At 36.0% G+C, this 23,837-nt stretch overlaps 1 long non-coding RNA gene across 1 annotated transcript; it reads left to right on the top strand.

Annotated features, from left to right (window-relative positions):
- The first annotated feature begins 11,364 nt into the window (after window positions 1-11,364).
- Window positions 11,365-23,106, top strand: LOC113611175 (uncharacterized). The gene is made up of 3 exons (XR_003429371.1): window positions 11,365-11,380; window positions 17,259-17,261; window positions 22,994-23,106. It is a non-coding gene; the product is annotated as an uncharacterized LOC113611175 (long non-coding RNA).
- The last annotated feature ends 731 nt before the right edge of the window (window positions 23,107-23,837 follow it).

Below are 23,837 nucleotides of genomic sequence, written 5' to 3' on the forward strand. Positions count from 1 at the left end.
GCCTGCAGTGTCTGCAGAAAAAAATCAGCTCATTGACTTATTGGGAATCCTTTGTATATTATTTTTTGCTTTTCCCTTGCTTTTAATAATTTTTCTTTGTATTTAATTTTTGTTAGTTTTATTAATATGTGTTCCTCCTTAAGTTTAGCCTGTCTGGGACTCTCTGTCCTTCCTGTACTTGGGTGACTATTTCCTTTCCCATGTTAGAGAACTTTTTGACTACATCTTTTCAAATATTTTCTCAGGACTTTTCTGTCTCTTTTCTTCTTCTTCTGGGATCCCTACAATGGGAATGTTGGTGCATTTAATATTGTCCCAGAGGTCTCTTAGCCTGTCCTCATTTCTTTTCTTTTCTTTTTTATTCTGTTCTGCAGCAGTGATTTCCACCACTCTGTCTTTCATCTCACTTATTCATTCTTCTGCCTCAGTTATTCTGCTATTGATTTGTTTTAGTGTATTTTTCATTTCAGTTATTGTGCTGTTCACCTCTGCTTGTTTTTTTGATCATCTATCTCTTTTTTAAACATTTCTTTTATCTTCTTGGTCTGTACCTCCATTCTTTTTCTCAGATTTTGGATCATTTTTACTATCATTACTCTGAATTCTTTTTCAAATAATTTGCCTGTCTCCTCTTCATTTAGTTGTTCTTGTAGGTTTTTATCTTGCTTCTTCATTTGCAACATACTTCTCTATCATCTCTAACTTACAGTGTTTATGGTCTCCTTTCCACAGGCTGCAGAATCATAGCTCCTCTTGCTTCTGATGTCTGCCCCCTGGTCTGTGAAGTTGGTCCTGGGTTTTTTTCAGACTTCCTTTTTGGAGGGACTGGTGCCTGCACTTTGGTGGGTGGAGTTGTTTCTTTTCCCCCTGGTGCACAGGGCCATGTCAGGGGGTATGTTTTGTGATGGCTGTGAGATCAGTATGACTTTAGGCAGCCTGTCTGTGGATGGGTGGGGCCGTGTTTCTGTCTTGCTGGTTGTTTGACCTGAGGTGTTCCAGCACTTCACCTTGCAGGCTGTTGGGTAGGGCCAAGTCTTGGTGCCAAAATGGGGACCTCTGGGAGAGCTCACAAAAATTAATATTCACTGCAGCCTCTGCTATCAGTGTCCTTTCCCCCATGGTGAGGTACAGCCAACTCCCATCTCTGTAGGAGACCCTCTAAGACCCCTTCGGTAGATCTAGCCCAAGTTCCTATGGATGTACTGCTTTGTGCTATGTTCCAGGCCATGTAAGACCTTGTGTGCATCCTCCAAGAGTAGAGTCTCTGTTTCCTCCAGCCCTGTGGAGTTCTTATCCTCAAGCCCCACTGGCCTTCAAGGCTAGGTGCTCTAGAATTCTTCTTCCCAATGCCAGACTGTCAGACTGTTTTGGAGGGCTACTTTTATGTGGGAACATCTTTGTGTAGTCTGCATGTGTTTAATATTATTATTATTAATTTTTTTTTTTGGTGCAAGGGCTCCTTTTAGTGTGGCCACCTCTTTCCTCAGTGTATGCTTGTCATTATCTCCTTGTTAGGGAGTTTGACTGGTGTTGTGGTGATCACAGCATGTCCTGGACATTGAGCAGGGCCTCCCCTTTGCTATGTGTTTGTCACTGACTGTCAGGGGTGGGGTCTGCTCCCTAGTTGTTGGAGTAGAGGCCCCCAGATTTATTTCTTGCTGAGTTTCTGATCTGTGGTGTGAGGTAGGTGGGACTAGAGCACTCCCACTGGGAGAGAAGCCACTGACTATTCTTCCTCTGGAGTTGTTCACCTGTGAACATGCTCTGTTGTGCCACCTTTCACCCATTGTGTGAGCTCACAAGTTACTCTGCTGTTGGCACTGCTCTTGGCTCCACCTTAATGGTGGGTATGCCAGTAATTGGCCCTGGTATCTCTCAGACATTGTTTTCACCAGGCCCCCAGCGTAGATACAGTGAACTCAGGTCCCAGGATTGCAGTAATCATGGATCTGGACCTGTTGCAGGTGCTACAGGGGCAGCTCAGACTCTGACCTTGCCCAATCCCCACATGTACGTGCACACAAAGTCCACAGCTGCTAAAGCTAGACCTGTCTCTGTTGTGGGTGCACCTGTTGTCTGTTCAGATGTTCTGCAGGTGCTCAGTTTACCAAGCTGTTCATGATGGTTTAATCTGTGGTTCACACAGCCGCAAGGAGGAATTTCAGCTCTTCTTCCTTAGTCACACAGCCCCCCTGGGACTCAGCTTTGGTTTCAGCTCCACCTCTGCATGTAGGACACACAGAGGTGTCTTTCCCCCACCTAGGAGAGAGGGGGACAGCAGCAGTGACCAACTGGGGCACTTGTCCTCACTCAGGCAGGATGGGGAGGAGGTGGCAACTGACTGAGGCGACTGACTGATGCGCACAAACCCGATCTGGTGGGAGCCCCTCTTAGTGCCTGCAGAGACCGGGGCCGGCACATGGGGAGAGAAGGTGCAATGGCAGCCCCACCCTTTACGCATCACTCAACAATAGCATTTCGCTTCTAAGGCTTTCCGGGCTTCCCCAAGAGCATTCCCGGTTGTGGAGCTCCCCACTCCCATCCTCTCAGCCTGTCTCCTCGAAGGCAACAGCAGTCCCCTCCCTAGGTCTGCTCTCCAAGTCCCACATTCCAGCACCCATACCCCATCCACACCAGCGAACACGCACCTCAGGCTGGGTTGCACAGGGCTGGGGCACAGACCATCTCTGTAGGTCTCACTCTGTTCTGCCTACCACAGACCGGTTGCTGCACTCTCCTCTGGGTCCAAAGTTCCCCTTCTGTCTCATCTAATCTCCCCACTGGTGAGGGGGCCTCCCTGGGTGCAGGAACCTCTCCTCTCCTTCAGTTCTCCCCCAGGGATGAGGTCCTGTTCTGCTTCCTCTTTTCTTTTTTTTTGTTTTCTCCCTTTCATTTTACCTGGTTACATGGGGATATTTTCTTGTTCTTTTAGGTGTCTAAGATTCTCTGCTGGTGTCCAGCAGGTGCTTTGTGAGAACTGTTCCATTTGTAGATTTATTCTTGATGGCCCTGTGGGAAGAGGTGAACTCCACGTCATCCTACTCTGCCATATTGACAACTCCTATATATATTATACAATCACCCAATGAAATATTAAAATGGAGTGAAAATTAATGAACTTCTGTTATAAACAACAACATGAATAAATCTTAGAATCATAACATAGAGTGGAAAAAGCAAATACATAAGATTACAAATAGTAAAATATTATTTTATAAAACACATGCTAAGCAAAACTAGACAATATAATGTACACACACACTTATACACATACATATATACATATATAAAACTGAAAAATGATTAAAAAATCTAAACAATGTGTTCAAAATTCCAGTTAGTTCTTTTTTTTTTTTTTTTTTTTTTTTTTTGCGGTACGTGGGCCTCTCACTGTTGTGGCCTCTCCTGTTGCAGAGCACAGTCTCTGGACACGCAGGCTCAGCGGCCATGGCTCATGGGCCTAGCCGCTCCACGGCATGTGGGATCTTCCCGGACCGGGACACGAACCCATGTCCACTGCATCAGCAGGTGGACTCTCAACCACTTCGTCAACAGGGAAGCCCCCAGCTAGTTCTTTATTCCATCCTAAAAAAATTAGGACGGAATAAAGAACACACAGGTAGAAAGGCAAAGGTTTTGAGAAATTCTAGTTCTTGGGTTAGATAGTAGGTTTACAGGTGTTTTTCTGCTACTGTGCTTCATGATATACATGTATGGAGTGCATATAAGTAACGAAAGAAGTTTTGCCTGTATCAAATATTTCCTGTTGAAAGTTTTAAAAAAACAAGCAAAACTAATAATATATTTCTTAGTGATAGAGACAAGGAAGCTCCTCCATTAGAGCTATGTCAGGTCACTTCCTGTCAGTTTCATTGAGCATTATATGGCAAAACCAAATCACCCATGACACTAGTATAGTTCCTAATGAAGACATTTATCATTACAAAGCTAGTACTAAGTTGAGTGTCAAACTGCTGATTTAATGGTTGAGAAAATAGACAGAACTATTTTATTTAAATAGCTGCTGTTAGTGAGCTGAATTTAGATGATTTCAGACAAAATAGGTAAAAACATGTCAGAATGACATGCAATGACATTATAATATAAAGAAGTGGAAAACAATTGTAGTGTAATCTGTTATGCAGAAATCAGACAGGCCTTTTAAATTCATTAAAGGTACTGATTTTCCTACCATAGAACAGTTAACAATGTGTCTTATAATCTTTTTATTACAGTTGCTAACCAAATGAGAACTTTCCAAGTTTTCTATTGGAAGGCATTTCTTGGTCATTGAACTTTTTTAGCAAAACTCATGCATATGAAACAAAATCCTTCTAACAAAATTCTTTAAAAGGCCCCCAAAACAGCTAATTTCAAAATTTATTATTTAAAAATCAGTTTGCTTTTACAATTTTCAGTTAAATATTAAATGCTTTCACACTGTAGTGGAGTATATACATAAAATTTCACAACATAATCATAATAATCATTTGAACTGGGTTTTATACTCCCTGATCAAACTTAATTATATCTCAGTAACAATTAATAGAAAAAGACAGTAGGGACATAGTATTGGCTTATTTTAAAATATTAGCATTTATTCATAAATAGCAAGTGGGAAAATTCAAAGGAGCAAAATGTGGAGAAATATTTCATGACTATAAACATTAAGGGAACATAAATTGAAATAATATGGTACCACTTTCCCTCTGCTATTAGAAAAAATTCTAACATGATATGTCCATGATTACTGTAAGTCTATTGAAACTGGTGTTCTGTGCATTGCTTGTGGCTATGTGATTTAGTGCCATAATTTTGGAGAACGTTTAGAACGTGAAATATTCATAATTTAGTCTATCTTAAGGAACTAATCCAAAATGTAAATAAAACAGTTACAGAGAAATGCATCATATTCATGATTATAACGTAAGAAACAAAATAGAAATCATCCAGATGACCTAAAATGGAGAAATAATTGTGTAAAGTATAAAATATAGCATATTCACTCTGTGGAATATAATGAAAGCACTATGGTAATAAAGCACTATGTAGAAACATAAATATTTATTATAAGTAAAATATTTTTAATTGCAGGCTACAAAATTTTGAGAAATTATATTTATAATTGGGTAAAATAAATATGTAAAAACAAGTTTGAAGTAAGGCAAAAGATTCTAATGATGTTTGTGTAACTAGTACATATTTTTTCTTATTCTTATAACTTCTTTATATTATTGGATTATTTTTGTACAAATTCCTTAAGAACTTATTGAAAATGAATTACAAGCATATTCCACATAGGATGAGCCTTAATAAGATGCCCATTTATTACAACAAATTAAAAACAGTAAAAGTACATATTGCGGTCACCAAATTTCCTGTCCCTCAAAAAATATTCATTCATGTGTCATGACATTTTACCTAAAGCATCGAAAAATATAATTAAATGTGTTTTCTTGATTTTAATCAGTGACTAAAATGAAATATTTATAATTAATATCCATTTTGTGAATGTATTCATGAAGGAAATTTGAAGTCATAGGCCAGTAGAAGGAGGAAGACAACTACACGAAGTGTAAGGTACTTTCTGAGAGCACTGTGTCAAGAAAGTGAGTGAGCCTTTGCCATCAAATGCAGTGATTTTGCAAGTGCTTGTCCTTACCTCTCAAAGGCAGGCATTGAAATTTGCTCATTTTGTAGTTACAGCTCTGGCAGAATGATTTGCATAGAGTAAGCATTCACAAATATTTGTTGACTAATGTATATAGAGTTAGCTGAAAATTAAATAAGTAATAAAAGACCTCTTTCCCACCACCACCTCAGATTTCTGGATGTAATAGACCAGTAAAACTTCAACAAGCATTTCCAGTTTGCCTGTTGTCCCAGGGTAATTACTATTTTTTCTCTCAAATGTGTCCTTTATGGGTGGTAGAGTATATCTGACCTTAAGCCTATCTGGTGACAGGAAGTGAGACACAAAAGGCTTTTTTTGTATTACATTTAGGTCTTTAATCCACTTTGAGTTTATTTTTGTGTATGGTGTCAAGGAGTGCTCTAATTTTATTATTTTACATGTAGCTGCCCAGTTTTCCCAGCACCACTTATTGAAGAGGCTGTCTTTGCTCCACTGACCTCCTTTGTCATAGATTAAGTGATCATAGGTGTGTGGGTTTATCTCTGAACTTTCTATCCTATTCCGTTGATCTATATTTCTGTTTTTGTGCCACTGCCATATTGTCTTGATTACTGTAGCCCTAGAGTATAGTCTGAAGTCAGGGAACTTGATACCTCTTAGGAGAAAACATAGGCAAAACACTCGTTGACACAAATCGCAGCAATATCTTTTTTGAACCACCTCCTAGAGCAATGAGATTAAAAACAAAAATAAACAAATGGGACCTAATTAAACTTAACAGCTTTCACACAGCAAAGGAAATCATAAACAAGATGAGAAGACAAACCTCAGAATGGGAGAAAATATTTGCAAATGAAGCAACTGAAAAAGGATTAATCTCCAAAATATACAAACAGCACATTCAGCTCAATAACAATAAAACAAACAATGCAATCAAAAAGTGGGTGAAGGGCTTCCCTGGTGGCACAGTGGTTGAGAGTCCACCTGCCAATGCAGGGGACACAGGTTCGTGCCCCGGTCCGGGAAGATCCCACATGCCGCAGAACGGCTGGGCCTGTGAGCCATGGCCGCTCAGCCTGCATGTCCAGAGCCTGTGCTCTACAATGGAAGAGTCCACAACAGTGAGAGGCCCGCGTACAGCAAAATAAATAAATAAATGGGTGGAAGACCTAAATAGACATTTCTCCAAAGAAGACATACAGCTGGCCAACAAACACATGAAAAGATGTACATCACTAATTATTAGAGAAATTCAAATCAAACCTACAAAGAGATATTACCTCACACCAGCCAGAATGGCTATCATCAAAAATATACAAATAATAAATGCTGGAGATGGTGTGGAGAAAAGGGAACCCTCTTGCACTGTTGGTGGGAATGTAAATTGATACAGCCACTATGGAGAACAGTATGGAGGTTCCTTAAAAAACTAAAAATAAAACTACTATATGACCCAACAATCCCACTACTGGGCATATACCCTGAGAAAACCATCATTCAAAAAGAGTCATGTTCCACAATATTCATTGCAGCTCTATTTACAATAGCCAGGACATGGAAGCAACCTAAGTATCCAGCGACAGATGAATGGTACAGAAGATGTGGCCCATATATACAATGGAATATTACTTAGCCATAAAAAGAAACGAAATTGAGTTATTTGTAGTGAGGTGGATGGACCTAGAGTCTGTTTTACAGAGTGAAGTAAGTCAGAAAGAGAAAATCTAATACTGTATGCTAACACATATGTATGGAATCTAAAAAAAAAGAAAAAGAAAAAAATGGTTTTGAAGAACCTAGGGGCAGAACAGGTATAAAGACACAGATGTAGAGAATGGACTTGAGAAACAGGGAGGGCAAAGGGTAAGCTGGGATGAAGTGAGAGACTGGCATAGACATATATGCACTACCAAATGTAAAATAGATAGCTAGTGGGAAGCAGCCGCATAGCACAGGGTGATCAGCTCAGTGCTTTGTGACCACCTAGAAGGGTGGGATGGGGAGGGTGGGAGGCAGATGCAAGAGGGAAGTGATATGGGGATATATGTATATGCATAGACGATTCACTTTGTTATTAAGCAGAAACGAACACACCACTGTAAAACAATTATACTGCAATGAAGATGTGTAAAAAAAATAAATTAAACTCTACACATTAAAATTATTTTTTCACATGTGTATGAAAATAACATTCTGCTAGAATAGTATAATGTGTAGATCTAAATCATCTATTGTGCCTGAAGCTCAGTGGAATTTTTTTTTTTTTAATTCTAGAAATTCAAACACTTCATATCTGTGCAATTACCTGGTATGTGTTCATTGATGATTTCCTTTCTTCCATGCTTTTTTAAATGTCCTCCCTCAGCCTCCTCTTTATTTAAGATGCCAAAGGAGAACATTATATTGAACCTACTGGATTGATCTTCTAATTCTCTAATTTTTTCTCCATATACTATCTCATTTTCTCTTTGCTCCTGTTTTTCAAAGATTTTCTCAACTTTGTCTTCCAATATTTCCAATATTTCTATTGAATTTTTTATTTCTACTCAATTAAAAATATTCAACATAATTTTTGTTGTTCTCTGGTGTTATTTATGACATTTTAAAATTATTTTATAGATTCAGTATCTTGTTATCTTTTTGAGAATTATAGTAGTTTTATTTTTGGTTTTCCTCAATATTATTATTTACCTAAATTCATTCTTTATCTTTGTATTTTGTTACCAACTGTAGTCATAAAACAATTACAGTATTAATTTTTGGTATTGATATAATGCTTACTAAGGATGTATTTCAAATTTGCTCCTTAGCTTCATACCACTCTATGAGCTGGGAAGTTAATAATCTTCATTTTAGAGATAAAGATAATTAAATGTATTGCCCAAGGTACCCACAGTGTTAGTAATAAAGTTGCAATTTTAATCCAGACAGTGTACATCTGAAATCTAGAATCTTAAACATCACAAACTCTTATTTCCATTGAAAGATCATACATGGTGTATATTGTATAAGGAAGGAGTAATGCAAATTCTGTTTTGGAAGCTCTGGGTATGTAGGTAGGATTCGTCAATTTGAGTTCCACTGTAAGATCATCTGAGGGGGCCATCTTTTAGAGAATCCAAATACCATTATATTTAGGTCTTTTGCCTTTGGATAGAAAATTCCAATACCCTGCCTCAACTGTAAGTCTCTGATTGTGTCAGTGTTCTGGGAGCTGAGAGAGCAAGACAGTTGGGGGTAAGTTTGGCATTCAACATTCATTTGGCAAAATCAAGTGCCTCTTTAATGGAAGCCACCAAGAAAATTTTAGACAAAATTAAGCTATCTTATATACCGTCTCTTTGTTCCCTTCTTACCAAGATTCTTTCTCAAAATTCTCATCTCCCCTAACTGTATCTTCAACTCATTCTGACAGGCTTCAATTTCACAACTCTTTTGAAATTGTTATTTTTAAGGTCACTGGGAGCTCTATGTTGTCAATGTCAATGGTATCTTTCCTTCTCTCAACTTTATCTACTCTTAACCATTTTTGACATAACTGAAAATTCCTTATTTCTTGCAATTTCCTTTTTTACTTTCATATCATATCCTTAGTTTCTTTTATATTTAGAAAACTTTATGTATTAATCATGTTTTTTGTTTGTAGCATTTGATGCTTTGACAACTTAGGACTTTGCTGATCTAGGAGAGCCTGCCCCTCACAGGGCTGAGTAATTCCTAAAGATAGCAAATGACTTCTCTGTGAGTGTGCCTTTCATGAACCAATCAATCCAAAGCCCGTACCCCCAACCATCTCCTTTACTGGGCTCTCATAAGGCTCTTAAACTGAAAGCAAATATTCCCCTACTCTAATTACCCCAAGTCCAGGTACCAGACAACTAAGGACAACGTCACACCCCAGAGCTTGCCAAAATTATTCCAACTAGACATAGTTTAGCTTTCCTTCTTGTAAAAACCACATTCTTTTGCTTACCTATTTCTCCATTTCTTCTCCCTCCTGACCAACCCTGATGTTTCCCCATGTGGCTATGCCTCATGTTCTAGTGATCTGTAAATATAAAAAGCCTTCATGACAGTCATTTCTGTGTCTGCATGTCTTATCATGACTGATAAAAACAAATTCTTGGTACTTTGTAAAACAGCGTATCTTCACGTTTCCCTTTTACAAGGTTCTAATCAACTGCTCAAGTAACAATGTCAGCATGACCTCAATATTGCTGCTGAAACTTTCCCTCTTCTCTTTCAGCTAGTGAGTTCCATCTCTATGCATCTCCTCTCTCGACTTCTTCAAACGTATATATCCTTTCTAGATTTTCTCCCAGAGCTATGTATCTAATTATTTAATTAACAACTCCATTTGGATGTCTAACAGGAATTTGAAATGTAACATGGCCAAAATAAAATTCTTAATTTTCTCCAAATTGTATTCTTCTTCCAATGTTTCCTTAGTAAATTTTACCCTGTACACTCAATTAGTCAAACCAAAACCTTGCCATTATTCCAGAATATTTCCCTTTTCTTACCTTTCAATCTTTTCCATCTTTACTGCTATCACTCTACCCTAACATTATGTTCTATCTAAACTGCTTCAGTAGCAACCAGAGTGATCTTATAATGAAGATCATGGCACTGTACTGCTTCTAACTGTATATCATACATTGAAGACAATAAAGACAGTCCAAGTTGTGCTCCAATGCATTCTAGGATTTCTACTATTTAGTCCTTGCCTACCACTCTCTCTCTCTCTAATAAATACATACTGAGTTCTAGCCACAAAGGCTTTCTTATTGCTGTACACCCATGCCAGCCTCAGCTAGGTACTCTGCCAAGGGCTTGGCACTGGGTAACTTCTCTCTCTGTAACTATTCCTGTAAAACTTTATGTAGCTTTTTCCTCCTGGTCAGGAGGAAAACTCTTAGCCTAATATAAGCGTAATATAAGCCCTTCAAAAGTTTCTCCTCTGAGCAGTTTTGTTTTTTTTTGCCTTATGACTTATTATTTTCAGAAATTATTTTACTTGCTTACTTGACAGTGTCTACGGAACCTAATATATGTAAGTCACTTATGAACCAAGACCTTATTTTAACTTTACATCTCAAGCATGTAGAACTGTGATTGACACATAGTAGGTCCTTAATATAATTTTGAAGATGAAATTAATAAACTATAAATACAGTTGTCTATTTTCAAATGGAGCCAAATTTCAATAAATTTAAGCCTTGAAACATGTATGCATTTTGGTTTGGTATAAAGTATTTCTTGAGTACTTGTTTAACAATTTTAGTACACTGGCCTTTCCTGACATTTGAAAATTCCTTTTAAATTTCCTCAAATTCATTCAGTCCTGAAACAGAAAGCCCAATGTATTTGCTTTATGACTCTATGATTCCTTTCTTATTTACTGAATCATATTCCTCTCACACCAGGCTTATTTTTTGAATATGACAGTTTTAGAGAGGTTATGGATGTTTAAGAAAAATCCTAGTAAGCATTTATGGATGCTAATAACACATCCATTAATGTTACAAACAAATGACTATGGAAAGCAGGACATGTGTGAAGAAAGTTTTAATCCTGATTTTTAAAATTCTAATCATTATAATTGATGTTTTCCTCCAGTTTTAGTATAGTAGGACTGATATTAAAACTGATATTTTTGGAATATCTTTTTATTTTTTAATATATATATTTTTAAAGAAGATGTTGGGGGTAGGAGTTTATTAATTAATTTATTTATTTTTGGCTGTGTTGGGTCTTCGTTTCTGTGCGAGGGCTTTCTCTAGTTGTGGCGAGCGGGGGCCACTCTTCATCGTGGTGGGCGGGCCTCTCACTGTCGCGGCCTCTCTTGTTGCGGAGTACAGGCTCCAGACGCGCAGGCTCAGTAGTTGTGGCTCACGGGCCTAGTTGCTCCACGGCATGTGGGATCCTCCCAGACCAGGGCTCGAACCCGTGTCCCCTGCATTAGCAGGCAGATTCTCAACCACTGCACCACCAGGGAAGCCCCTGGAATATCTTGAAGGCAGTTTCTTTCCTAAAAGCATTTGGGGCTACAGAATGAAAATAAAATACTATTTGTATTGTTATAGAACTAATATGCATATATTATTAAAACTGTATCTCAAATGGTGAGCATTACTTTGATTGTATAGTGAAGATTCAACTTATGGAAGCTCCAAATTTGTAGACAGATAAGAGGGGAGAAAGAGTGATTCTGTGGTGTAGCCAGGTTTAGGAGACAATAAGCTTTTCGGGAAATTAGATGCCTTATCTAATTTGTATTATCACTTGAAATCCATGTGCTACCTGGTGGCCATTCTGATCCTATAAAGAGTGATGAGACAGATATAGTTTGTACTAAAAGACTCTAATCTTCACTTTTGTGTGTGTGTGTCTATGTATATTTAAAAAATGATGGTATCCGTATTCTTGCTTATTGTTTAATTACCATCTATGAAATATAGATATAGAACACTTGGAACATAGGGAAAGAAGTATGGTAAAAATATTTTAATTATATCACTTTCTCGGTTTTGTTATCTATCCTAACACTTTTTAGTGTTTACTACATGAAATACAAAAGCTGCAAACCCAACAAGAATATTTGTGTGCAAACTGCCTTATGCAATATTTCCTAAATGTTGAACCACAACTTTATATTCTAAGACGGTCAAATTCTAAAGAGTTATGGTTCTGAAAAGAGCAGCGATATGCCTCTGGGACTGAAACATATAAAGTTTAGAGAAGGGTGTAAAATTAATTGTGAACACTTGCATAGCACTTACAGTGTGATTACCACTGTTTTAAACACTCTGCATACATTGCTATAATTAATTCTATCAATTGCCTAATGGTGTAGGCACATTAATAAAACTGTTATATAGATGGAAAAACTGAGGACCCAGTGGGGTTTAAAAAATTGCATAAGACACACAGTGAATGCACCTTAGAGAGAGGTTTATAAAGCTCAACAATCTGATGCCAGGCTCTAAACCACTACGCTATGGTTGCTCTAAGTTCTGCTCCTTCCTTCTTTCCCTCCCTCCCTACTTCACTCACTCACATACTCACTCATTCATTCTCTTTATTTACCAGGCCATAAAGATTAATTTGAAAAAGAGCATCTGTGAAAATGTTCCCGTTCATTGACAGATCCAGAAATACAGATCTTAGTAAACCCAGCTATAGGATTAATCATCTAATGCATTATCTAATGCAGTATTTTCACCTATGAATAATTGCATTTTACCAGAAATTCCTAATAAAAGATTAAGTTTCTAATATTTTTTAATTAAATGCCTTGAGCAATCTGATTGTGCATATTTTTGTTAAGAGGATTATTTTGACTATACTCTCCAGATCAAAGGAAACACTTACCTTCTATAAATCTATTAAGCCCTCTATAATTTATTGGCTATTATTTTATTTAATCTTCCATTCATTAATTTATTCATTCAGTAAATAGTTTTCAACGTCTATTATGTGATATTGCAGGCACTTCTCTGGAACACAAAAGTGGGTAAAACTAGATATGTTTCACATACTCACATCATTTATGGTATTTGTGGAAGACTGATATTCATCCAATACCTACTGAAATAAGGGTAAAATTCCGATGTGATAAGTACTACAGAAAATGAGAAGGAACTCAAGTTATCAGAATTTTTAAGTGGAGGATTCACAATTGCTTGTAAGATAGAAAAATGCATCTCTGTACAAGTGACCATTGCAATGATATCTGAAAAATAAATAGGAGTTAACCATCTACCATCTACCTATTGCTGTTTGTATGGTATAAGCTCTTAAAGAAAAACAGTTTGAAATAGTTATCTCAGTGTATACACTAATTATCTGGGAGAACTCATCAATAATTTCCCCTTAAAGTTGAGTCACTGATATTCCATTTAGGAAATAACTGTCTGGATATTGTAGGGGCCAGTCTACTGAATCTGAAAGGTTGAAATCTCTCCAGAAAACTTGAGGATAAATGTTGAATTTGGGATCTCAGGGCAACTGAGCCTCAGTGATCTTCATGGCCATATAGATGTGTGATAAAAGAGATGACAGTTGTATGAATGTATTTGCCCTTTAATGTTACATTGCTGAAGTTGCAGGCATCACAGCTGAATGAAAATGTCAGAATCATAAAGCAAGCCTAGGGGCTATACAAATTCTCAGTATCTAAGTCTTGTAAACCTGGTGTATATCTCACAATACACAGAGTATTAGATACTGTAACAAAGGAGACAAATGCAGTATTTATCAGGGACACTATAATTTTGAGACAAAAGCTTTACTCATTACACAATGAATAAGTCTTATAAAAATTGACTGTATATTTTACTGAGGCCAGACCATTATAGTTCAGAGAGTCTATTAGTCTTTTTTCTTACAGGTATGACATTTATTTGCAAAATAATTCCCCAAATGCCTTTTGGGCGGCATTTTAAGTTCAAAGAAATAAACTGAAGGCATTTTTCCACTACTAGTTATTAGTCAGGATCTCTTCACATCAAGGTTGTTTTTTGTCTCTCTCCCTCCCTCCCTCCCTCTCTTCCTTTCTTCTTTCTTTCCTTCTTTCCTTCCTTCCTCCCTCCCCCCTTTCTTTCTTTCTTTCTTTCTCTCTCTCTCTCTCTTTCTTTCTTTCTATTTCTTTCACATTCATCACTCAATATAAATTTTACCCTGGCTAAAATGTTTCCCTTATGTTTTGATTTACTCTTAGTGAACTAATTATATTCGCTATTTAGATAAAAATCAAATATGAAACTAGGCAAAATTTTGGCCTAGAGTTCAGAGCTGATTCAATGGGATCACACAAATTTTCACTTTGTTCCAAAGCATCTGAAATACAATCCAGTAATCACAATAAGAAAATACTCTAATGTACCAAGTGAAACAAGGTTATCCTCAGTATCTTAATTAAGTGCAATTCTAAGGACTTGACTTTGGAAAATGGACAGCAATCTGAATTAAAAAACCTTAATAGCTTTACCCATCTTTTCTTTCAGTCCTCCTCAACTGACTGACTGACTTATTCCTAATATCTTGGCTTACACACCACTTGCTCAGAGATGTTTTTTCAGCATCCCCAGCCCCCCTCCAGCCCAATCTTCTACATAAGACTTCCCATATCTGCTTTCACAGTGTATTCTACTTCTCTTCTGCAGTATTCATTATACTTTTAATTACCTCCTTGGCATATGTATTTCCTATTAGATTGAAAACTCTGTTAAGGCCTGGACTTTGGCTCATATGTATTCATTGCCCTATCCTTATACCTATTATAGTACCCCTTGACATAGTAACTAAGTTATCAATAATGCTTGACTGAATAGATGAGTAAATGAATGAATGAATAAGTTGATATGGACCCTGGAAAAATTCTTAATTCACTGTGGTTTGCCTTCTGCTTTCCAGTCAATTTTTTCTTATCAGTTCTTCTGAAAATTGATGCCATGTGTCAGCTTTACTTATGCCCAGGTCTCTCAGTGTTTTGTGTTTGTTTTGTTTTGTTTTGTTTTTTTCTTTTTTGCCTTTTTTTGAAAACTGCTTTTTGGAGCTGAAAGATTATTCCTACAACGTTGTATATGAGAGCTGATAGTACATAGAAGTTTCCCTTATATTATGAAAAGAGTCACTGGCTTGAAATAAAGGAATGGGGCAATTTGGGGAATGACCTGTAAGAGGGGTCAGCTAATTATGGACCACTATCCAAATTTAGCCAGACAGCTGCTTTTGTTAATGAAGTTTTATTGGAACACAGCCATGCCCATTTGTTTATTTATGGCTGTTATGACTGCTTTCACACTACTATAGCATAGTTGAGTAGTTGCTGCAGAGCCTAAAATGTCTGCTAACTGTTTACAGAAAAGAGTTTCCTGACACCTGATAGAAGCTGAGAGACCGGTTTGCTTCAGCTAGATTTCCAAAAATCCCTGTATTCATACCAGTTAAATGATTTCCCACTTTCCTTCAGAAAAGACTGGCTCCGAGTGATGGAAAATAATATTGGCCCTTGCTACTCAGATTTCAGATAGTTGAATAAAGCAGCAGGCAGGGACATACTGGGATATTACAAAATCTTCCAGAGAGCTAAAAATTACTAGACATTGCAATTGGTATGATAGAACTGAGTGAAGAATGCTGAAAATCAAATTTAGGATTTTCAGGTAGACTGTAAACAGTTCCAGTAAATACCAAAAGGAGCTCTGTAGTGTGGCAATGAAATATGTATGCCTTCAAGAGATTTGCCAAAATAATCTACTTTCTTTTCTTTAATCAGAATATATGGTCTAGAGTGAAGAATAACCAAGATAGTATAAGCTGGGCATACTACTGAAGAACACTTTATCACCAATAAGGTGATTAGGAAGCCTTCTAATGCTTCCTGAACTTACACCCCTTTGGGTGGAATCAGGGAGGAGGAGTGAGAAGTCCATACCTCTCCTGCATCTATATTTAAGTGTTTTTCTAAACGCTATCAATTTTTCAGACAGACCAGACTCAGAGCTGTTTAAAGAATGATCTAGTATCTATCTTATCTGTCTGAGAAAGATGCCTACTGTTGCTTTGTATAACAACTAAAAGAATCCCAAGACTCCTCATTACGGTGGTCCATATAATTTTGTAAGCTATTTTAAGCTACTTGTTTTGTGTTGCTTTGATTACACTTTTCTCATTTTGATAAGTTTGAAGTCTTTTATACATCTGACCTATTTGCACATTACACTGTGGTATAAACTGAGATGCTGTTTGCTGTACAACTTGGCCCTCCTTGTTTAGTCATCTCTGAATATAAAAAGAAGTTATTCAGTCTGTGGTTGTGAGCTATGCCACCTGTGCTTTAAATATAATAACTTATTTAAGAGGATATTTGAAAATAAAATGATCACAATTTGTAGCTCAGGAAGTTCTGATCCTGCTTTCACTGCTTGGCCCATCCTACAATGGCCCCCAAGTGTAGGATAATCTTAGGAATAATTGAATTGCCTTGGTCCATATGGTATGTGCTTGCTTCTCTGATCATACTGGATGAATTTAGTACTCAGGTGCAAAAAATGGTGGACTTCAAATAGAAACAAAGAAAAGCTCAGGTGCCAAAGGATCTTCTTCTGGTACATAAAAGGAAAACTTTCAAAACAAATTAGTATAGACTGAAAAATATAAGAAAGATTTAGAAAATTGATGGGATGGAAGAAAGAGACAAGTTTAATTTAACAAGAAAGTACAAGGAAACCTGATGGCCCACAAAATATATAAAAATGTATTTTATACCTATGGGGGAAAATTATATCCACATGAATGTGAGTATAAATCAGTGAAACAGGAATTCAGGAATACAGAATATCAGGAGACTTTTAACTTTACTCCCCCAATTCAGGCATGATGTCAGTGAGATAGTATGGGAAAGAGAAGGTGAAATTTTGATAAAAAGGGAACAAGTACATAAAGGATGAGGCTTCTCATAGTGTTAGAATGTGTATAAATCAGTATTTAGATATTAAAATATTATATTACCTAAGGACAGATTAAACAGTAAGATCTCTGATACCACAATTATAATAGGCATTTCTCAGGATGCCTTCTGTAAGAGTAATTTGGAAGAATGTATTGTAATTGAAAGTCAGTTGTACGCATAATTCAGGGAAACGTGAGAGACTAAATATATATATAGCTTGCATAGCTGAGACCAAAAGTCCAACTGTGTTATTGTGAATAAAGTTTAATTTATTTTATTTCATTCTTATTATAGAAGTAATTCCTATTCATTATAGTAAGATGAGAAAATTTTATATATGTATATGTATTAAACTTACTATACAAAAACAATCATTGTTTAAAATATTCTCCATTCTTTTTCAACAGAGTAGTAGTGATATAGTAAACATTATGACCTGCTTCAAAAGCTGAGGAATAAGATGAGGTCACATTTTTTAGGTAATGTTTTGTTGACAGATTATATTCATACCCCAAAGTGTTTAAACTATAAATACATAAATCAATTTTCACAAAGTGAACACACTTGTATAACTACCATCCTGGTCAAGAAAGACTATCTCCATCACTCTAAAAGCCCCTTCATGCCCCTTCACATAAACTACACCCTGACCCAGAGAACTACTCTCCTGGAGCCTACCTTTGTAGATTGACTTTGCTTCCTTATGAAATGTATGTACCTGAAATCATATAGTAGGCGTTTTAGTTTGGTTCCCTTCACTTAACATTGTTTGTGAAATTCATCTATATTTTTGCACATATGTATATTTCAGACTTTTTCATTGTTTAAAAGTATTCTATTGTATAATTTAACCTAATTTATTCATTCCTTTGAATGTTGATAAACATTTAGGTGGTTTCCATTTGGGGGTAGTTACAACAGTGTTGCTATAGATATGCTTGTTTATGTCCTTTGGTGCACATATGGATATATTTCTATTGAAAAAGAATTACTGAGTACATATAGTGCATATATTCTCCTTTGGTAGATGTTGTCAATCAATTATCCCAAGTGGTTATAAAAATTTATACTTCAACCAGTGTAAGAGAATTACAGCTGCTACAAGTCCTTAATAATACTTGTTATTGTCAGTTTTTTAAAAATGACTATTTCTGATGAGAAAGTAGAAGTATGTTATTGTGATTTTAATTTTCATTTTCTTCATGAATATTGCCATATGTCTATTAATTTGAGCACATTTTCCATGTGTTCATTGGAAATTTTATATCACTTTTTTGGTGAAATCCCTGTTATAATCTGTGACATTTTCATGTTTGAATTTTCCACATTGATTTGTAGTAGGTCTTTATATATTCATATAATGTCTTTCACACATATGATTTGTCAAGATATATATCTTCCCTCAGTGTGGAGGCTGATATCTATTGATAGAAGATTCTTAATTTAAATGAAGTCAAATTTATTCCAGGTTTCCTTTAGAGTTAGTGCCTTTTCTTCCTGTTTAATAACTCTTTGCTTACCCCCAAGGTCTCCTATTGTTAATGCCAAAATCTTACTGTATAAACTTGACCTTTCAGATTTAGATTTGCACTTTTTTGGGGGATTTGTTTTGAATATTATGTAAAGAATAGTTCAAGAGTTATGTTTCCTCTAAGCATTTCTGTAAGACTTGGCACAATTTATTGAAATGATCATACTTGTTGCATAACTGTTTTACATTTGTCATAAGTCAAGTGGCAATATATATCTGAATCTGTTTTTAAACTCTCTAGTACATGGTAGGTAAAATTTTTTAAAGGACAGATATTAAGTCAATCGTATGTCAGACACTGTGGATCATATGGCAGCCATAAACAATATGTAAGTGAATGGCTATGACTGTGCTCTAATAAAACTTTGTAAAAAGAGACAGCTGATTTACAGGTCACAGTTTGCCAACTACTGTTCTAGTCACCTCCATTGGTCTATTTATCTATCCTTGAATAATAACAGCCTTTATTACTCACTGGTATGTATACATACATATACATATAATGTATACAATATATGTTATATAATAGATGATGAATTAGCTCAGTTTTTATTTGATTGAGAATATTTTTATTTAGCCTTCATTATGAAGAATATTTTTGCTGGGTTAGTTTTTTGTTTGTTTTTATTTTGTTTTGTTTTAGCTATTTAAGGTTGTTATTTCATCTTCTCGTTGTAAACGTTTTGGCTTAAAACACAACTATGAGTGTTTTTACTTCTTTGAAGGTAATGCATTTTTTTCTTTCCTATAATAATCATTCTCTTTATTTCTTCCTTTCTTTCTTCCTTTTTATTTTTATATAATTTTTATGATATGCTTACATGTGATTTAAATTTTATTTATTCTTCTAGGTAGATCACAGAGCTTCTTTAATCTTTGGCTTAATGTTTTCCATCAGTTTGGAAAAGTCTTGTTCAATATATTTTCAAATATTTCTATTTTCTGAACACCAATTACACATATGGTAGAAATTTTTATCTTATCTTATTTAGTTCTGATGTTTATTTCTATATTTGTGTTCTTTTTACTCTCCCTAATTCAGTGCAGATATTTTCTACTGACCTACTAACTAGAATGCTGTTAACTATTCTATTGATTCCTTAATTTCATTTAAACTGTTTTTTTTTTAATTCTAGTACTTTCATTTAGTTCTTCTTTATGGATTCCATTTTTCAAGTATAATTTTTCAACTTTTTAAAAATATACTAATCATAGTGTTCACTGTACATTTATCTTTGTAGCCAGGAATACATCAATACCAGATTAGCACAATGTCTGATATCCCCAGTATCTGAATAACCTGTGGATCTATTTATATTTTCTGTTTCTTTCCACCTTGATTTTCAGCTACTTGATCTTATCTCTTGGCATATCTTGTGGATTTTAAAATTAAACCCCAGACATTGTGCATAAAAATATATCTAGCCTTTGAATGATGCCAGTTTTACTAAAGGAGGAATTATGTTTCTTTTGGAAAGCAGTTTAATTAGTGGAAAATAACCTTAATCCAGTCAGCAATTGAGATGATTAAAGAGTATTTTCAGGGTTTTTTAAAAGCTTCTTTATTTTGGTTTGCTCTTACTAGTAGGGTGTGGTCCTTCAGTCTCGACGGAAGGTCTAGGTTTGATTACTAGAGCCCATTTTCTTTGTAAGACCATGAACTCTTTTTTTTTTTTTTAAATTTCCTCATCCTAGTGGGATTTCTGAAATCCCTGATTAATTTTAGCCTCTCATATGTCAATTTCTGCTTAAGTTTTCAGTATCTTGTACACAGTTTAGGAACTGGCAGAATGCCTCAAGGGAAAAAATAGCCCAAAATATTTTTAAAATCTTATCTTTTAGTGTGGTGCCTGCCTAGGTAACCCTAAACTTCAGTTTTTATCTACCCAGCCTTATGAGACTGTGGGAGACACTGAACTGCAGTTTTCTGCTTGGTCAAAAATTCCAGGATGGGAAAACAGACAATTTGAGACTCACCAAAAGGTATTTCCTTTCTTCCTGGGATCTTAGCCCTTTAGGTCTAGCTGCTTTGTTCTTTCTAATACCTTCAAACAGCTTTTACCTTATTTTATGTTGTTTGTGTGTACGTGTGTGTGTGTTATCTAGCTTCTCTGTTTCTCTTGGTGGGAACATTGATCTTACAGAAGCTAACATTTTTAGCCAGAGCTATTCAAACAAAATAGATCCAAGCTGCCATCTACCTATTACAAAATACATTCCTCATTTTCACATATCCTCCCTCCTATAATACTTTTAGGGATTTTTATGGTGTATCCAAATTGGCAATCTTAGTTACTGTCATTTCAAAGAAAGAAGGAAATCCTGCGGGGAGTTGTGAGAATGATTGTTGTTACTATCATGTTAACACAATTTCACTTGAGGTCCTGAGTTCAATGCTATCTCTGATATCAGGGTACCAATAAGATATATTATTTACTATAGAATTACAACCAGTAATATTCAAAATATATTTTGGCTTTTTTTTTTCCTAAAATGCAATTTGCAGAATTCTCCTCCTTATATACTGGCTGAAAGAATATAGCATCCCCAAAGTCTAAGAAGTAGAATAGCAAGAATCCAAGAATAAGGATGCCATATATGAAAGTATCATTCATGCTTTACTTAAAAGTAATATAGGAGCAATTGGTCAAGGAGGCTTAGAGAACATCTAAGGACTGGACCTAAGTCTCCTCTAGAAATGTTCCTAGAAGATACATTCCTGGGGTGTGCAGGTACAATTTTGTGGTGGATCATTCTCTTCCTAATGATGTAGTCCATTCTACTTCCAAAAAGCTCTAGTTATTAAAAAGATATTGACAATGTATTGAACCCAAACCTCCCCTGGTCTGAGTACTGTCTCTTGAGGCCACATGAACCAGGTTTAATGTCCTGTAACCTGACACACTTTAGATATTTTAAGACAGTCACATTTCTTACATGTTTATCTCCATGAGACCACAGTTCTGGCTTCTGAACTGGCAGTCTCAGGTTTTCACTTGCTGATTTATTGTCTTCTGGAAGTGCTCCAGCTTAAACATGCCTTTTTTGCTACTGTGTCCAGAATTGTACTTAATATTCAGGTGTGTTCTGAATAGCTCAGGATATCATAATCCCCACCACCTTTAAAACAAATTCTCTATACAACGTCTTTTACTCATTTAGAATGTAATGAGCATGTGGATATTATACTATTAAGACATTCTGTCTCTACTACCAGCTAAAAAAATTGAACAGATGTGTCTCCTAAAATACTATATTCTTATTCTCTCTTTTTATTTTTTAAATCACGTTATCCTTATTAAATTTTACATTTTAAGAATTATTTTAGTATTTCTGTCCATTAAGGTGTTTTGGGAGATTCAGTTTCTCACAAACCTTTTAAAAATACATTGCTATGTCCATATAGCCAAGAAGTCCCATTGCCTTTTAATATCCTCCCAAAAAACACATTTCTGTGATCGATTTCACTGCAAGTTACTATTCCCAATGCCACTTGTTGTTATGTGATCCTAATACAAATGGATGAAAAGTGATCTTAGCTTTCATTTTTCTTGTTTCTTTTTAGAAAATAATTTTGCTTTGTACTAAGTCAATAAACATGACTGGTTGTAATGACTTAATATATACATAGAATTAGCCTATTTTAGAAATTTGTGATGGTGTTAAAATGGAAACAAACTCATCTTTTAATAATATCTGTTGTCCATATAATTCATTGAAGTAATTAGTTCTAACATCTATAATATAAAGATGCTAGTCATTCCATTAGGACATTTATGTAAGAGAAAAATAAATTTTATTTTATCTAAATCACTGTTGTTTTGAATCTCTCGTATGACTTAACATAACTGGTAGGTGGTGCAGGAATTTGTTCACAGAATGATGACCCCTACCAAAGGAGATCACACCCTAATCCCCGGAACCTATGAATATGATACCTTATGTGACAAAAGGAAATTAAAGTTACAAGTGCAATTAATGTTTCCAATCAGTCAAATTTGAAATGGGTAGATTACCCAGGATTATCCAGATGGACCCAATCTCATCTCATGAATCCTTAAAAGAGGAAGAAAAGGGTAGAAGAGTTGTTCAGAGAGAAGCAACGTGAGGACTCAGCCCACAACTGTTAGCTTTGCAATGGAGGAAGAGGCCATGGGCCAAGAAATGAGGGCAGCCTCTAGATGCTGGAAAAAGCAAAGAAAACAATTCTCCCTTTGAGTTTCCAGAAGAGGACCCAGACCTGCAACATACCTTGATCTTAGCCTGGTGAGAACTGTGTCAGATTTCTGAGTTCCAGAACTGTAAGATTATACTTGTGTGAGTGTGTGTGGCGTGTGTGTGTGTGTGTGTGTGTGTGTATTGGGCCCAGCCATGCCACTTGCAGGATCTTTGTTCCCTGACTAGGGATTGAACCGGGGCCCTCACCAGTGAAAGTGTGGAATCATAACCACTGGATTGCCAGGGAATTCCCTGTGTGTGTGTTTTTAATTAGTTTGTGGTAGTCTGCTATGACACCAAACAGAAAATGAATACACAGTCTCACACAAAATAGCACAACATTCATTGTCTTTTCTTTTATCTGAAAGAGTGATGAGAATTAACTCTGCAAACATATACTCCAGGTAGGAACAAGCTGAGTAGTCAAGCAAAATTCTTTATCACCTTTTAAAATGTCAGTAAGATGTTAATTAATTGTGAAACCAAATGATCTTGGCTGTTTCTGATATTATATAGGCAAGCAGCACATTGCTTGCCTGCCTTGAAGCCTGTCACCCGTGCCTGATACACTCAAATAAAACCTAAATTTAAATGACAGAGATCTTAAAAAAAATACTAAAAACCTCACTTCAGATTTTTATTTACTTAATATTTTTGAAGAGACAGTGCAGTATTTATTTATCCCAATGCTGCTCTCCGTTCCCTTCTTCCTATCCTTGCTAAGCTGCTCAGATCCAGGATACTATCCGGTAACCCACCGCTCCCCATACAGCCTCTGAGGAACACTTGCCTTCCACTCTTAACTGATTTTTTGTTTTTCCCTTCTGGCTCATTGTGTATCACCCTGAGAATGTTAGCACACATCTTAAATGTGAGACAAACATTATCTAAGCCACTTCCTCTATTTTTATGTTATTTCCTGAAGAAAAGCTGAATGCTGCTGATACTATAAAAAGCCAGTGATGCCGTTGTTTAAGAGCAATCAGAAGTCTTTT

This window comes from Aethalodelphis obliquidens, unplaced genomic scaffold, assembly GCF_003676395.1.
Source record: "Aethalodelphis obliquidens isolate GAN/ISIS:26980383/991018 unplaced genomic scaffold, ASM367639v1 scaffold68, whole genome shotgun sequence".
NCBI classification, from domain to species: Eukaryota; Metazoa; Chordata; class Mammalia; order Artiodactyla; family Delphinidae; genus Aethalodelphis; species Aethalodelphis obliquidens.